The following is an 18,793-nucleotide window of genomic DNA, read 5'->3' as shown; positions in this document are numbered from 1 at the left end:
CAAACGACAAGTCCCGCTGCGCGGGAGCGACCGGGAGAAGCCCGGGACAAGGGCGGGCCCGTTCTAGCCCGTTACAGACCGAGCAAGACCGGACCGGGCCACCCCCTTTGGCCGTGCGGTACCACTACCTGGTATTAGGTAATAGTATTTTTTTGCTTGCTCCTGACTAGGGTCTTTTCATGAACGATGTCTGCGCGCGAAACAAGATACAGGGCAAAAAATGCCAAAAAAGGCACTGGAACTTTGGATGATTTTATAACAAGGACCAATACAAGCATTGACATTGAGATTAACAAACTCCAGCATAGAGTGTCCTTGGAGCTGGAGGCAGCTAGAAGACTATCTATAGATCTAGGCGTGGGCAAACAATCTTCTCTAGGCAGTATTGCCTTAGTTAAAACTCCTGAGCGCCCTGTTGCTATCAAACCCATTATTATACCAGCTGACGAACATTCTGTCCCTGAAGAAACATTACCTCCAATTGATGTTACACTCGACCTCACCCAAGAAACACCTAAAAGAAATCCACCTGAAATATCTCCTAAGGTGGATACACCTTTAGAGGATAATGAAAATAAAGACAATAATGAACCTAATAATATTATGTGCGCCACTAAGGCAACGTTATCACAAAAAAGAAAACGTCAGTCAAAGTTAGCGTACGTTAGGAAAAAGGCCAAAGTGGCAAAAAGTCAGTGTTTAACAGCATGGTCTAATCCCCGGGGGGCCCAAATAGTATGTTTCACCAGACCTTCTCCACTAAGGAGTTGCCTAAAAATGGTAATAAGATCGAAGCGTTGAATATAGTCAATGTTGATGTGCATCCTGCTCCACTGAATGAGAAGACAGGTACACCCCTGGTGGACTTGGAGGGTGGAATGGAGGGTGGAAAGGAGGATTTTGTGAAAACTGTATGGGAGACACTAAAGAAACTATTAAGACCTCTTGAAGTTAGGTTATCCTGTATTGAAAACCAACTCCTTGAGGTAGAGAAAAGTATTATTACTTTGTCTAGCTTAAGTCTAAACTCATGTGGCAATAAGCCACAGTGTTCTGATGCAGCTACTAGTAGCTTACATGCCCCCATCCCCTCTGTATCTTCGGAGATAAAATCGGACGCCAAACAAACCACTATGAAGAGTGCTTTAAAAGTAGTTGACCACACTGTGAACTCAGTTTATACTTTCTCTGCTACCCCTTTGGTTCCACCAAAAGGTAAAACTGTTAATAATTCGATCTGTAAAGGTTTTATACCAGCCACGAATAATGGAACACCGAGTACTGAAAATGCTCATCCTCCTGCACATATTGTCCCTACCCTTAATGTGCCCTCGTCAAATAAAAACCTGAAAAAGAACGCATATAATTACCGCACATCCCATGCTAGTAAAATCACAAGGGGAGGATATATAGATCTTCCACCAGACGCAAGTCCTTTTGTAATTGTATTAACTGGGGTCCCTGAACTAGACAACCAACATGAGGAAACATTGTTGTCCTTGAAAAACAAGGTAATATACTGACTAAACGAAAACAAGCCTATTTCGAACTATATAAAAAGTAGAATCCTCATGGTAAGAAGGGTGCCCTGGATTGGTCCTATAAACAAAACCATTATGGGTGATTGTATTGTTGTTTCATTTGAGGGCTCTCATACTGCCCAACATATATGCACACGAATCACCTATGCAGGTACATCCTCCATTGAAGCAAGGCCTCTAACATTTTTTTATCCTCCTTTGAGGCATTCTAACAATGGAGGAAATTGGACCACGATTAACCATCATTCTATGCTTGGCACCAAATTGGGTAGACAGGGCATCAACAATGCGTGGAATGGAATTTCTACCTATAATAGGTTTAGCTCTCTGGATGGAGTTGATTGACTCCCAATCCTGATAAATTGTCCTATTAATTCTCAAGACATCGACCATCTAGCTGGTGATGAAGGTACTTTCTTTAAATCTGCTAATTTTAAGGTATTGACCCCAGTTGGAGAGGGAGGTAAAGACCGTCAAAATAAAACGCATGCCTTAGATAAGCAATGTATAACTGTAGCAAGTACGAGGAATTCTGGGCAAAAATCAGGTGGTTCGGCTAATGAAGATATCAATGGTGTAGTGGGTCTGCTATCTGGCTTAGATCCGCACTCTGCAGATGCCCCATTACAAGGCACAATGACAGGACCAGTGTCCACTGCAAATCCAACCTGTACAGGTAAAGGGGTAAAACCATCTTTGCTTTTAACCTCTTGGAATATAGCGGGGGTAAATAAAAATCTGAGGGACCCAGAATGGGCGGAATATATAGATTCGTGCGATTTTTGCCTTCTACAAGAAACCTGGGCAATAGACATACCCCATAGGATAGGATACAAAACCTTTGGTATCGGGGCTGTTCAGTCAAATAGGGGAAGACCCTCGGGGGGTCTCATCATATGGGTCAAAGTCACGTTGAAGATTAAGATCAAACTTATTGAAACAGGCTCACTGGACATCTTGGCTCTGAAAATCACAAATACAAAAGGGGAAGAATGTTATTTAATTAATGTCTACAACAGACCCTCCGTACACTCTAAAAATTCCCCCACGATTGAATTTCTGGATAATTTTATTAGAAGGTAGGTTGGTGATGCTGCAGTTATCATGGGAGGTGATATCAACTGTAACTTTGAACCCGTCCTGGGGCTTGTTGATATCCTTGAGGAGGAAGACCATGCAAACAACATTCCTCAGCTTGAGAGTATAAACTTTGTCAATTGTTCGGCATTGGTCATACAACTGGTAAGACTAACGGTCGATCATAACCTCAGGGCATGTAATGGTCGTTTACCCTCTGACCTTTCAAAATGCCCCACCTTTGTAAGGTCTGATATCACAAGCAATTTGGATTTCATATTTGTTTCATTGAGTATCTGGCATTATATGATGGACTTTGTGGTGTCCAATAGGGGTAAAAGTGACCACTACCCATTAGAATTGTTGGTTGATGGTATTTTGTTCAGTGAACCCCCTTTTCCACCGGCAATTGAGGTTCCTAATCCCATCTCATGTGATGTGCACCATGTTAGCAACAACAGACGTGTACTGAAATGGTCATATGTACTTGAACATGGGGATACACTGGCAAATGTATATTCACTCTTTGATTCTATTTTTGGGTCCTTAGATGATTATTCTCTTTCATCCAACTGTTATGATAAATTCATTGCATTACACCATACATTTTTTAAAAAGTTAAAAATATGTTTGACAAAAATGCCAAGGAAAAAACATCAAAATGTGAGGATGGGGTGCCATGGTAAATTATGGTATGATCACTCGTGTAGATCAGCCAAGAGGGAGTTACTGTATGCAATAAAAAACAAAACGAAGGATGATGTTAAAGTAGCCAGGGAAACCTATAAGTCTATTCAAAATACATCGAAAAGGACATGGGAGGAGTCGATCTGGGCAGAGATGCTGGCCGCGGCTAAAGTGAAGGATAATGTTGGGTTTTGGAGGCTAGTGGCCAATGGGTCTCATGCAGGTAGGGTTGTGAAGGATGTTTTTTTAGACGAGTTGACTTGGGTGACGCACTTCACATCTCTTTACAAATAATATGACAACGGGTCTGATGTCACTCCTTGGTCCCCTCCACCAATTGAGTGCATGAATTTTACAATTGATGAGACAGAAAGGGCAATTGCCGAATTGAAAAGTAGCAAAGCCCCTGGCCCCGACAAAATACCAGGTGACCTGTACAAACACGAGGTCGAAGTTTGGGCCCCGTACATAAACCATTTATTTAATGCTTTGTCTAGCAAATGTCGATTCCCAGATAGTTGGCGAGCTGCGGAGGTTGTCCTAATATTTAAAAAGGACAGCAGGTTTGTTCCATCGAACTACAGACCGATTAGTTTGATGGACATTATGCAAAAACTTTACTCTAAACACCTATTGTTTCGGATGAATGACTGGCTCGAGGAAAATGCTATACTTACTAAATTACAAGCCGGTTTTAGGGGTAAGATCAGCACCATAGACCAGGTTTTTAGATTCTGTTGTATATACTGGAAGTATGTGCTCATTAGGAAGGGTCGCCTGTATGACGCCTTCGTAGATCTGAGGGCGGCATTCGACCTTGTCCCTCGTAACCTGCTCTGGAGGTCACTCAGTGAAGCTGGCCTACCCGGTTGTCTCCTGGCCCAAATAGTTCAGCTACATGATGGGAATCATGCCAAGGTACTGGAAACAGTGGATAATTTTTCCTATCTGGGGGTAGTGTTAGACTCAAACCTAACTTGGAAAGATCAAATCGAGAAAAGTAAGATGTCCTATGCTCATAATGTTAGACCAATTATCAGCAAATTAAATACTTGCTCAAGCAAAAGCGTTACTCCTGCGCTTGAGCTCTTCAAATTTAAAACCCAGTCTGCTGCCCTTTATGGGGCTGAGATATGGGGGCCATGGTCAAAGGATAGTTTTTATGGATTGGATAATAGATTCATGAGATCAATCGTAAGGGTCCCCATAAGTACACCTTTGATTCCACTCCAAATGGATTTGAATCTCAGAAGAACTGATAATTATACAATCTTACGACCACTAATGTTTTGGGTAAGACTATGGTCTACCCCTGAATTGATTGACTATAGGAATGGACTTCAGGAGATATTGGGTCTTGATTCTCTACATTCTGTTGTATGGCTCAAGCATATTAAAAAATGGTTTTTTATCCTGGGTTTACCACAGTTTTGGGAACGTCCTGAAGGGCTGCCGTTTAATGCAAAATCTATGGTGAAACAAGCATTTTGGTCCCTCATCACCAATCGTTTAACAAATGGTAATAGTATCGGTTCCCTTACTCAAAACTTTTTAAGCTTCAAGGAAGAACCTTTTTTTGAGGCATTTTTGGATGAGATAGAGCCTCCACTTGCGAAGTCTCTATTTTTGAAGTTTAGGTATGGGAATCTTATGACAAACTGTAAATTTGAACGCTGGTCTAGGAGAAATCGGGACGGGGCTGACCTTACACAGGGGAATTGTACAATGTGTTCAGACTCCTGTATGGAGGACGAAAGCCATATTCTTTTTTTTCTGCCAAGCGTACGATAAAGCAAGAAAAAAGTGGATTAAACCCCTGTGTAATACCCTAGGAATAAGAACATGTCTCCAGGCATATAGGATTGCCAGGACTAATACCCTACACATTGTTGTATTTAGTATTAGCAGATTTCTTCTCTGTTTATTTTGCTAGAAGGAAGATCGGCCAACCATTCTGAGTAGTCAAACCATGTATATATTCTTCCAAACTAAATGGTGCATGATTCCCTCCCTCGCTACTAAATGTAAATGTTGATAATATTTAGTCCTCGTGTATATATGTATATCTATATTGTATTGTAGATGGTTTTAACGTATATTGTAAATTATGGATATATTTTTATTTGTGTTAAGTAACATATGTGTTATATGACATGCTGTGTGTTTTATATGTATCTTTTATGGCTGTATCAGTCGAAATAAAGATTAAATTGAAAAAAAAAACACGAGTGGGTCCTAAACGACATGGTGCTAGGAAATATCTTCGAAAGATGGGGCACTCCAGAAATAGATCTGTTCTCCACCGCCGAAAACAGAAAATGCAGAGACTTCGCCTCCAGGTTCTACCAAACGGGGACTCTGGTGACTGCGCTATGGATCAGCTGGTCGAACAGCTTTCTGTACACTTTTCCACCCATTCCCCTGATTCCAGTAGTACTCCTCAAGCTGTCTCAATCCAGAGCACGAATGATCCTCATTGCTCCGGAGTGGCCTCGACAGTGGTGGTTCACGGACCTGCTCCACCTGTCTCTCCAACCCCATCTGCGGCTTCCATGTCGGCCGGACCTTCTCACGAAGTTCGGGGGGCAGATGGTGCACCCCAACCTCTCATCGTTGAGTTTGGCGGCATGGCTCCGGAGGTAGTACAATATGGACACTTGAACTTGTCTGACAACTGCATAGAAATATTCAAGGAGGCTAAGAGACCTTCCACAAGGACTTTCTATGCCTATAAGTGAAAAAGGTTCTGCATCTGGTGCAAGTCCAAGAACGCTGATCCTACATCCTGCAAGGAAGATGTCATCCTTCCATACCTCTTGCATTTAGCTCAATCTGGCCTTAATTTCCATTCTATTAAGGTTCACCTCGCATTAACTCTGTACAGGAAATGCTCTTCACAAACCTCCTTCTTCCAGATTCCTGTAATTAAAGATTTTTTGGAGGGATTGAAGTAAGTATTTCCCCCTGTTTGGCGCCCGTCGCCTTCATGGGAGCTGAATGTGGTGCTGTCCAGGTTGATGAAGGAGCCTTTTGAGCCTATTCATAAGGCTTCTCTACAGCATTTATCCTGGAAGGCGGCTTTCCTTGTGGCTATAACATCGGCCCGCAGGGTGAGTGAGATTCAGGCTCTGTGTTGTCAAGAGCCGTATACAGTGTTTCATGCTTCCAAAGTTGTCATGAGGACTCACCCGAAGTTCCTTACGGAAGTAATTTCTGGTTTCCATGTTAATCAGACGATAACTTTACCTAAGTTTTTTCTGCATCCTTCCTCTCCGGCGGAGAGGTCCCTTCATTCCCTGGATGTAAGAAGGGTGTTGAAATTCTACTTAGATAAGACAAAGGACATTCGTAGGTCAGAGCAATTGTTCGACAATTATGGTTCGGTCAGGACTGTTCTTGCCCCTCTAAACAGTCCATCTCTCTGTGGATTGGGTCCTGTATCCAGCTATGTTACCAAAAGGCTAACAAGACCTTAGGGGGTATGCCTAAGGCTCATTCCACCAGGGGCAAAGCGGCTACAACAGTTTTGCTACGTAATGTTCCCATTGCAGATATCTGTAGGGCTGCAACTTGGAAGTCGGTCCATACCTTTGCCAAACACTACTGCCTGGACTCTGATGCCGGGGCAGACGCTCAGGTTGGGCAGGCTTCGTTGAGAAATCTGTTTGCACAGTAGTGTTTTTTTTTTCTGTTTCCTCCACCGCTGAGTTAGTTTGTTGGGATGGGCTTGCCATTCTATTCACAATATTATGACTATACACAGAGATCCCCTATTACAGAAGGAGTAGTTTCTTACCTGTAACTCCAGTTCTGTAGTAGGGGTATCTCTGTTCTAGTCATAAGCAACCGCCCTCCTCCTCGGTGGATGAAACGATAATGTACTGAATGCTACAGGCCTGGCTTTATACACCTTCAAAAAGAACTGAAAGTAAAAGGCCTTTGGCTGTGCATCCTGGGATACAGAGGGTCTCTGGAGAGTTCCTTAAAGGCACGGTGTCCTTTTTCCAGACACATAATGGCAGCCTACGGGGCTTGTCTGTCCAACCCCTCCTCTCTATCATGACAAAGGATTTTTGTGAAGGGGAGTTTTCTAGGTGTGGAACTTTACAAAGTGTGTAAAATTTAATATTATTTAGCTTTGTAATCTTAGGCTTTTAGGCTGCATTATCTGTCTTAAGTGTATATGCATCACTGCAGAAGAAGACAACTTCACAGACTATATCGATTGCTCCAGGGTCCACGTACATGGGCGGGACTATTCACAAGATTATGACTATAACAGAGAGTTCGAGGCATGTGGGCTGCTGAATTCATATCTATAGCATAGATCACCGCCTAGTGTTGGGTCCGGATGATTGCACATTGTTGTCCTGGAAGAGTCTTCGAAGTATCACGAGATAGGTGGCTCCTCCCCTGGACTACAGTGCGCATGGGCATCGACTCCATCCCCAGATTGTTTTTTTACGCCATTGGGTTCGGATGCATATTTGATCACTCAAGTTCGGAATCGATAGAAACTTTCTTTTCGGCCCACGGGCCTTTCCTATATCGTCTGTATTGTCTTGCGTTCGGTGCCCAGCTCTGTTCCGGCTCGGTTCCCGAGTCGGACATCCTGAGGAGTCGCGTGGCTCTTCGGTGCTCGAGGCCCAGTCGACGCAACAAGCCTTATTCGACGACGCATCATGGAACGGAGCCCGTTCAAAAGGTGCCCCGTGTGCAACTCGAAGTATCCCCACATCGATGTCCACCCGGTGTGCAACAAGTGCCTGTCGCTGGATCTCGATGAAGCCAACTGTATGGCTTGTTCTCGTTTTCGCTCCAAGAAGACGATTAGACTTCGGCGCGTGGCGCGCCAGGAGGCCCAGCAGACGGCACCTGACCCGGTGAACATTTTCGATACCGAGGGAAAAGAGGCAGACGAGCAGGAAGTTCGAGAGCCGATTTCAAATCTAGCGGCAGAGATCGACTCCAGCTACGACGCAGACGTCGAAATGCTCGATACAAAAGACGTCGTCGACGAGGTAGGAGACGACAATGAGGCCTACGGGGCCACGGAAGATAGCTCAAGCGAAGAGCTATGCCCCGTTCGGACAATAGCTAAGGCTCAGGTTGAGGGATCGCCACATGGCCTTACCCAAGATCTTGCACCTAGATCCACGGTCTCGCCTCCGGGCCCGGCTACGGACACTTCTACGGAGCCGCCATTGGTCAAATCGAAACCGAAAGAGAAAGCTTCGGTCTCGACAAAACCGAAAGTGATAGAGGCGCCGTCGAAACAGAAAGCGCCTGTCGCCTTGGTCGGCTCCACGTCTTCAGACCTGTCGGTGCATACAAAGCCAAAGAAGGTTGTCGAACCGGTGAAGTCGCTCCAGGGCGTCGAGCCGAAGACTGGGGCACCGAAAGCTCTTGTCAAGGCCGCCGACCGAAGCCGTCGGAGCCGAAGGCCGTCGACACAGACAAGGGACTCGGAGCTACAACAGCTGTCGATCCTGCACGTCGGCCGGACAAGGCCAAAAGTACTACGACCCTCGAGTCCGCACATGGTAGTGGCTCGAGAGCACCTGTTGAGTCGGCGAAACCGTCCGCATCCTTCACGAAGCAGGTGTCGGACTCGTTGAAGCGCATTAAGGACAAGGCTTCCGCAGTCGATCCGAGGGATACTTCCACGCCGAAGCCTGCCGCCAAACCACAAAAGTCGACGGCGCCGATTCAGTTCACGCTGCCGCCGAAGGCGTTCCCGCCCAGGAAGGTCGTCGAGGCGTCCATGAAGGTGTCCACTGGGCCAAAGCCTACCCCTGCAGTTGTAGGCACAAAGCATCGACAACCCCTACTTGAAGAGCAGTCGGAACAATTTATCGACGCCGACACCGGTAAACTTTCCATTTACAAGCGAAAAATCACACCAGCACAGCCTATGGAGTCCTACACGATTCCTTTGAAGAAGAAAAAGGATTCCACAGATTCCCCAGTTCTTGTGGAACTGATTAATCCACGTGCTCAGGACACTGCTCCAATCTCGCCCACTTATTCGGATGTGGAGGCTGGAGAAGGTGACTATGATGAATACAACTACCCTGCCGATACTGATCCTGAAGATCAGCATGACACATGGGCAGATGCTGCGGACACAGGGGATCCACAAACTGCCCCGGACACTCAAGTGTATACTGTCAAAACCTCCCCTACTGAGGATTCTGCGGCATTTAATGCACTTATTGTGAGGGCAGCCAAGAATCATGACGTCCAGCTCCATGCTGACCCTATTGAAGTGGACTTTCTGTTTGACACCTTTTCCACCTCTGAAAAGACCGTAAAGACTCTGCCAATGCTGAAAGGTGTCTTAAAACATGCTGCAGACATTTTTAAAGAACCCACACATGCCAGGGTTATAAACCCCAGAATTGAAAAAAAGTACAAGCCGGCACCTGGTGACCCTACCTACAACAAAGGCCAGTTGCCGTTGGACTCTCTAGTTGTTTCTAATGCCCGGAAGAGGGCAAATTCACAAACTACTGGTGATGCTCCTCCCCCCGACGAGGAATCTAAGGTGCTAGAAGCATCAGGGAAGAGGGTGGCGGCTCAAGCGGCCAATATCTGGCGCATTTCTAACACGCAGGCACTCTTGGCCAGATATGACAGGGCACATTATGATACACTTGAAACCCAGTTACAACACTTACCAGATGACTATAAGGAGGCAGCGGAGATGCTCATTCAAGAAGGGAAGCTCATCTCAAATGCTTCTATTAAGTGTGCACTGGACGCAGCGGACACCGCGGCCAGGGCCATTAACACAAGTGTAATGTTGCGGCGTCAGGCCTGGCTCAGAATCTCCGGGTTCAAGCCGGAGATACAAACCACCATCCTAAATCAGCCTGTAAACCCTGATCACTTATTTGGGCCTGAGGTGGACACCACCCTGGAAAAAATCAAAAAAGACACCGAGACTGCAAAGTCTATGGGGGCTCTCCAGTCCCAGCAGTTCAGGGGTAGTACTTTTCGTCACTCAAGCAATAGAGGTGTTTCCAGCGGCCAGCTGTCCCAGCAAACACAGTACACTAAAGGTGGTGCGCAAACCTCATACAACAAACAGAGTAGAGGTGGCTATCGCTGAAACAGAGCCAAGGGCAGAGGTCGTGGAAACAACAACTCCTGATCCTCCGCCGCCAACAAACAGTGACGCCTTGTCACTGCCCCCCGACCATACAACACCTGTCGGGGGGAGACTCCCAACAGTTCCTGCCAGTCTGGAAATCCATCAACACAGACCGGTGGGTCAGAAAGCTTATCCAGTACGGTTATTGTCTGGAGTTAACATCCACTCCACCCAACATTCCCCCAAAACACCGTCCTATGTCCACAGAGCATTTGCACTTATTGCAGCAAGAGGTGCTCGTCATGCTGCAAAAAGGGGCAATCGAGCTCGTACCAGTGGAACAAAGAGGCTCGGGAGTGTACTCCCCGTACTTCTTGATCCCAAAGAAAGATGGGTCCCTCCGACCCATACTGGACCTCAGGCCCCTAAACCAGTACATTCTCTCAGAACACTTTCATATGCTCACGCTGCAGCAAGTTCTTCCGTTGCTCAATCAGGGGGATTTCCTTGCAACATTAGATCTAAAACATGCATATTTTCACATTCCACTACATCCGTCACACAGAAAATACCTCAGATTCGCCATTCAGAATCAGCATTATCAATTCAAAGTCCTCCCTTTCGGAGTGACCACAGCGCCCAGGGTGTTTACGAAGTGCCTGGCAACAGTGGCTGCGCACCTCAGGAGACAAAACGTTCACGTCTACCCTTACCTAGACGACTGGCTTGTCCAAGCAAAGTCGGCCCAGCAGTGCGCTGCCAACATGTCCCACACCATTCACCTTCTTCACGATCTGGGATTCTCACTGAATTATCCAAAGTCGCACCTTCAGCCAGCCCATGTGCGGCAGTATCTGGGCGCGACGATAGATACTCTGGCGGCCACAGCGCAGCCAAATTCTGTGAGGATCAACAGCATTCAGTTGCTGATACAGAAATTCAGACCGCAACACTCGCTTCCAGCACAAGTGTTCATGCAGTTGATAGGCATGATGGCCTCCTGCATCTTCGTAGTCCCGCACGCGAGACTACATATGCGTCCGCTTCAAGAGTGCTTGGTACGTCAGTGGAATCAGGCTCACGGACAGTTAAAAAACCTAGTGTTGGTGACCGGTCGTGCATACAACTCTCTGCATTGGTGGAATCCACACAACCTTTGCAAAGGCCGACCGTTCCAGGAGCCTGTTCCACAGATCATCCTACCAACGGACGCTTCTCTCCAGGGTTGGGGAGCTCATGTACTCCACTACACAGTGCAGGGACTATGGACAACGCAGCAAAAGAAGATGCAAATAAACCTCCTAGAGCTGATGGCAATCTTCATGGCAATGAAGGCATTCAAGGTACATCTGTGCAACAAAGTCGTGTTGATCCGGACGGACAACATGACAGCCATGTACATTCAGAAGCAGGGAGGTACGCACTCTCCACAGTTGTCTCATCTGGCTCAGAGCATGTGGAAGTGGGCCATTCAGAGGAACATCTTCCTCATGGCGGAACACCTCCCAGTCAAGGACAATCAGATGGCGGATCTGCTCAGCAGGTACAGCCACCAAATGCACGAGTGGGAGATACATCCATCGGTGCTCCACCCGTACTTCCAGCAGTGGGGTCATCCAGAGATAGACCTGTTCGCCACACGGGAAAACGCCAAATGCCAAAGCTTTGCCGCCAGGTTCCAGCACCCACAGTTGCAGGGCAATGCGATCTGGATGAACTGGTCAGGCACATTTGCGTACGCTTTTCCCCCAGCACCTCTAATACCGCTGGTTTTTACGAAAGCTAAAACACTCGATGACGCTCATCCTGGTTGCTCCAACGTGGGCACGCCAACCATGGTACACCACGTTTCTAGAACTTTCCATGGTACCGCATCAAAGGCTGCACCTCACACCCAGGCTTTTGACTCAGAGCCATGGCGACATTCAGCACCCAGATCCGCAACAGCTCAACCTGGCGATCAGGCTCCTGAGGTCTTAGATTTTGGCTACCTCAACTTGCCTCCTGACTGCATGGATATCATACGGGAGGCACGAAAGCCCACCACCAGAGCATGCTACGCAGCAAAATGGAAGCGGTTTGTCATTTATTGCGTAGACCACGAGATTGACCCGCTTGACGCGTCCACGCACAACATCATTTGTTATCTGTTACATCTTTACAAATGCAATCTAGCATATGCTTCCATTCGAATACATTTATTCGCCATAGCGGCTTATCTCCAAAACAGGCAGCATCTCTCCCTTTTCAGAGTGCCTGCCATTAAAGCTTTTCTAAAGAGGCTCAAACGAGTCATTCTCCCCAGGACCCCACCTGCTCCTGAATGGAATCTTAATGTGGTCCTCACCCGACTGATGGGTCCACCTTTTGAGCCTCTACATTCATGCGATATTCAGTTCTTAACATGGAAAGTGGCCTTCCTGATAGCCATTACGTCACTGCGACGTGTTAGTGAGCTCCAGGCGCTCACTGTACAAGAGCCATTCATACAAATTCACTCCAACCGGGTGGTGCTGCGCACTAACCCTAAATTTCTTCCAAAGGTGGTTTCACAGTTCCATGTCAATCAGACTATTGAACTGCCTGTGTTCTTCCAAAATCTTGAGACAGTGGCAGAAAGAATGCTCCACACTCTTGACGTCAAACGGGCTTTGATGTACTACATTGATAGGACCAAAGATTTTAGGAAGACGAAACAACTCTTTGTTGCCTTTTCCGCACAACACAAGGGCCACCCCATTTCCAAAGCAGGTATAGCCAGGTGGATCGTTAAGTGTATTCAAATTTGCTATCAAAAGGCTAAGCGCACTTTAACGATCCCCCCAAGAGCCCACTCCACCCGCAAGTTGGGGGCCTCCATGGCTTTCCTTGGAAATATCCCGTTAGAAGACATTTGTAGAGCAGCCACATGGTCTACCCCACACACATTTAGGAAACACTACTGTGTAGATGTGCACTCCAAGCAGCTGTAGGGCAGGCTGTTCTAAAAACACTTTTTCAAACGTCTGCAGCTGGCACAGGCGGCCGCCGCTAATGGAGGGACTGCTATATATTCTATGCTATAGATATGAATTCAGCAGCCCACATGCCTCGAACTGAATATGCTACTTACCAGTATGCATCTGTTCTTGGCATGTAGGGCTGCTGACATTCATATCGCCCACCCTCCTCCCCGGCGCCTGTAGCGGCTGCAGGATTTACACTTACTCTTTGCATGGTCATCGCTCACACTGTTACACTCCATCTTCGCGACAATGGCTAAAAACAATCTGGGGATGGAGTCGATGCCCATGCGCACTGTAGTCCAGGGGAGGAGCCACCTATCTCGTGATACTTCGAAGACTCTTCCAGGACAACAATGTGCAATCATCCGGACCCAACACTAGGCGGCGATCTATGCTATAGATATGAATGTCAGCAGCCCTACATGCCAAGAACAGATGCATACTGGTAAGTAGCATATTCATACCCCTAATACAGAACTGGAGTTACAGGTAAGAAACTATTCCTTATCTGTCATCAGTAGAGATAAAAAACTATTATCCTCTGGGGTTGCTGAGCAGCCTGCCAAAATTCTTACAGGTCTCAGTACCTCTCACAGGCGAACAGGTGCATCTCCACTAGCTCTTCAGCTCAGTGGCTCAAGGGAGCCTTTTTAAACAGAAAGGGGTGGGAGCACACTGCTGACCTCCCAGCACAGTTTGCCCCTTAGCATTCTGGTAAATGCAGTTTGCCGTGCATGCTCACTTGGTATTTTGCTGGACTGTTCCACCAAAGTTGGTGCAGATTAGTGCTGCCTCTCAAGACACGTGTTTCTGGATTTTATCCGTCATCAGTAGAGATCAAAAAACGATACTAAGGGACTAACATTATTTCACTGGTTTTTTTTGGTTGGAGATCAAATTTCAGAACCGATAATTAAACGGAAAGTGTACGTGGCCCAATCTGGGCCAGCGATACTTGGATGGGTGCACCAATATGATTGGGATTCAATAAATCTCAGGACTCTGTATCATATAATGCTGGTTTCAGATGCAGGAATTGAAGGGGTATTTGCAAACTTTCAAGAGGTGTTTGGCGAGAAGTTGGGCAAAAATAAAGAGTATAAATTCAAAATAAGACTTGAAAAATTGAGTGCCCATAAAATACAAGTTGATGAGTACTCCTGTTAAGGTGCGACCAGAGGTTAAGAATATTCTTCAACAGATTTCTAATGATGTGCTTGAGCAAATAGAGGCATCAGAATGGCTTTCTTCTATTGTATTGACCAAGAAGACTGATGGGAGACTATAATTTTGTGTAGACTTTAAGATCTTTAAATCAGAACATTGTGACAGATTATTTTCCCCTGCCAAATATTAACATAATGATCCTCTTGTTAAAGGGTGGCAGATATTTTTCAAGGTTAGTCCTTGAGATTGCATATCATCAGGTTCTATTGCACGCAGATTGAACCCATTAACAACATTTATAACACCTGACAACATTTTTGAATTTTCCAGAAGGCCTTTCGGTTTGAATCTGCTACAAGGGTGTTTCAGCGTGTCGTGTCAAGAATTTGGAAAGCTATCCAAAATGTAATATTCTTTCAAGATTATATTTTTATCTTCAGAAGCACTGTCAAGGAGCATAATGTAATCTAGGGTAAAGTCTTAACCAGGTTAACAGACACCAATGGTCCAAATAAACATGAAATAAACTGTAACTGTAACAGAGACAAGTATGGCACTGCTCAAAGATAGAAGAAGAGGTGCATTATCACTTGTATGCCATTTCTACAGAGTGAGTTATTCTGGAGACCAAATTTTGGTAGTAACATAGTTGATGCTAGAACTCCATGTCACAGATCATTTAAGGTCCAATATTGGGGTTAAGTATTATTCCAAATTCGTAGAGAAGTTCACTGAGAGAACTGAAGATTTCTGATAGATACATCTGCCGCGTGGATTCCTCACCTTGTGAATATCCCCCTGCGTCAGCAACATTTGGAAATTCTTTTTGTAGCTTCGCGCTGACGTGGATTCGGACGTCACAGAGGCACGGCATCGCTCGCGACTCCGCTGACGTCACCGACGCCTACAATAGGCCCACGCCGGCGTGATGACATCAGTTCCCTTTTTTCCGCGTCGTCGACGCTAACGGTTTTCTGGGATCGTCTGTAGCCTTTACTGTAACTTTGTTACTTGCTAAATTTCTAGTCTCTTTGTCTTCTCATTTTCAACATGACCTCGAAGAAGACAGGATTTAAAGCTTGCGGAGAATGTAACAAAATAATGTCCATTACAGATCCGCATGAATGCTGTTTGTGGTGTCTGAGCTCCGACCACGACGTCGAGGACTGCCAGTCCTGCAAGAAAATGACACCAAATGCTCTCCGGGAGAGAGAAGCAAAACTTCTAGTTGCCAAGTTTAAAGAAGGAAAAGAAAAGAAGAAGTCAAGATCGCAAACTCGACGCTCGAAGTCAAGATCTCGATCAAGGTCGCGGTCGGATTCGTCCTCGGCCCATGCTTCAAGATCTTCTAGAAAGAAGCATAAAAAGAGAACCCATGAATCCCGACATCGATCGAGGAAGGAGTCGGGTTCCAAGCCGAAGTCACAAGTGAAACTGGTCGAGAAGGTAATTTCTTCGGCTTTGGAGGATCACGATGTCGAGGTTGAAGCGTTGCATGCGAACTCACCGAGTTCACCGAAGCAGAAGACTGTTCCATCTCCGGTCCCATCCCATCCTTCAGGTCGGGAGGATGAAGGTGAGGAGGAGGAGGTTGGTGAGGGTGGAGCTCAGATGCCCGAAGGTCGTACCACTCCGGTGCACCAACCCGAAGAAGAAGTCAACGTCGTTTTGACTCCACGCCCTCAAGAGCAACCTGGGGGTTCATACCCAGCCTTCCCGGCTCCAGGTCAGGACCCTACGCATTTCCTGAATGCGATGTTCGGAATCTATTCAAGGGCTATGTATCCCTCTGGGGCTCCTACTGGTCCCATGGGTCCGATGGCATATGGTCTGGGTGTTCCTCATTCCTATGCACCTGCGCCCTTTATGCCTTTTATGCCGTCTCCGACGCCGCATTGGCATTATCCGACTCCGGCGAGGCCTTCGACTCCGAAGCCATCGACGCCGAGATCGATGACTCCGATTCCTTCGACTCCAGTTCCATCGACTTTGATGCCGAACCCTGAGCGGCGTGGTGAATCTCTCCCTCGTCCGACGTCGAGTTCGACACCGGCTCCGGCTCCGTCGGAGTCGATTGCGGATCCGACGGCTTGGAATGTGAAGCTAAGATCTAGGCGTTAAGCCCAAAGATTAATGGAAGAGGAAAGATATAGAGGGGAAAATCTGGAGGAGGGCGAACTACAGGATTCTGAGGACCCTTTTGAGGACCTGTCTGTAGCTAGTGGCCTAGAACTGTCACCTGAATGGGACCTTGTTTCGGTTTCTAATGAACCCTCAAAGGATGTGACACCTTATCATGTGGTGATAAAGAAAGCCGCAAATTTATTGAACATTGCTCTACCATCTGCAGAATTTAAGTCTAATCTGCTCACAGAGGTCCTTCACTCTCCTTCAGTGACTGAACCTTTACTACCTTTTAATGATGCCTTAAAGGATCCAATTTTAGAGATTTGGAAAAATCCTGTTTCAGCTCCTGCTGTATCTAGAGCTGTAGCTAGGAGGTATATAGCAGCTCCTGAGGACCCGGAATTTTTAACATCTCATCCTCTGCCGGAGAGTTTGGTGGTGCAGGCTGCCTGTTCCAAAAGATCTACGGGTGCGTTTCCGCAGGTCCCAGCGGAAAAGGAGTCGAGAAAGCAGGATCAGGCTGCTAAAAAGGTCTTTTCCTCTGCCAGTATGGCTTTAAAATCCACAAATGCAACCTGCTTGATGGGGCGTTATATCCACGCTCTTATGGACACTGTGAAACAATTGGTGCCCAAAATATCTGAGGAGGATAGGAAAGACTTTCAGGAGGTAATTTCTGATACTCAAGCTGCAGCAAGGCAGGTTATCCAAAGTGGATTGGACACGGCTGACTCTGTGGCGAGGATCATGGGTTCTTCAGTAGCGACAAGGAGAGCCGCATGGCTTAAATCTAGTGAGTTTTCCACTGATGTCCAGGCTGCATTAATGGATCTTCCTTTTGACGAGTCTGGATTGTTTGGGAAGAAGGCAGACACTGCTTTGGAACGCTTTAAAGATAGCAGAGCAACAGCAAAGTCGTTGGACCTTCAGACCAGGGGCACTTTTGTAAGACGTTCAAGAGGATTTGGCAGATCTTCTTTTCGAACCTATAAGTCAACCCAACAGCAGCCACAGCAGCAGCAAAACACTTTATACAGAGCTTATAGAGGCAAACAAAGGGCCCGAGCTCGGGGCCGTAATGCTTCCTCCTCTTCCTCCTCTTCCCCATCCCAGCCCCCAGCCACAGCAGCAAAGCAGCCCTAGATCCACCATTCTGGATCATGTGGGCCCAGTGGGGGGCCGGCTTACCCATTTTCTACAAGATTGGGAATTGATAACATCGGATCTTTGGGTTCTCAATCTTGTGGAGAATGGGTATGCTCTTCCCTTTCGGAAATTTCCCCCAAATTATCCTCCTTGCCAGGGTTATTGTTCGGAGGACCACCTGCTTCTCCTGCAGGAAGAAGTCCTGGCATTGTTTCGAAAAGGTGCGATAGAGGTGGTTCCAGAGCAGGAGAGGGGTCAGGGATGCTACTCCCGGTATTTCCTGATCCCCAAAAAGGATGGCAGGCTTCGGACAATTCTGGATCTCAGGATCTTGAACCTTTACCTGAAACAGGAAAAGTTCAAGATGCTCACTCTTGCACAGGTTCTTCAAGCGCTGCTGGAAGAAGATTGGATGGTGTCGATCGACTTGCAGGATGCGTATTTTCATATTCCCATCTTGAAGTTGCACAGAAAGTATCTCCGATTTACGGTTGGGTCGCAACACTACCAGTTTGCGGTCCTTCCGTTTGGTCTTACTACTGCGCCTCGAGTCTTCACCAAGGTGATGGCGGTGGTGGCAGCACATCTCAGGAAGTCTGGGATACATGTGTTCCCGTATCTGGACGACTGGTTGATCAAAGCGGAGTTGCCGGAGAAGGTGCTCCATCATCTGCAAGAGAAACATGCAGATGATGGAAAAAAACAAAAACATTTTTTTCTGATCATAATTGCTGATCCACTTATAAAGAAGTGCACCTCATTGTCTGTGGTCGTTTGCCAGTACTTTAATTTGACAGTAGATTTTCTTTCCTTTCTATAACCTTTGTGTTTGCAATTCATTTATGTTTAAGCTATGTCTTCAGTTTACTGTAATTCAAATGGTCCAGTAAGAACATGCAGTTCTTTTAAAAACAGATGGGAGAGTGTATGTAGGTGCAGGTTTTTTA

The 18,793-nt window shown here is 46.5% G+C and overlaps 1 protein-coding gene across 1 annotated transcript in view; it reads left to right on the top strand.

The window, feature by feature from the left end:
* NSUN2 (NOP2/Sun RNA methyltransferase 2) overlaps nt 1–18,793 on the top strand; it is a 506,360-nt gene that overhangs the window by 191,588 nt on the left and 295,979 nt on the right. The window lies entirely within an intron of this gene.

Source organism: Lissotriton helveticus, chromosome 4_1 (assembly GCF_964261635.1).
Source record: "Lissotriton helveticus chromosome 4_1, aLisHel1.1, whole genome shotgun sequence".
NCBI classification, from domain to species: Eukaryota; Metazoa; Chordata; class Amphibia; order Caudata; family Salamandridae; genus Lissotriton; species Lissotriton helveticus.
This window is presented reverse-complemented; position numbering and strand designations above follow the sequence as displayed.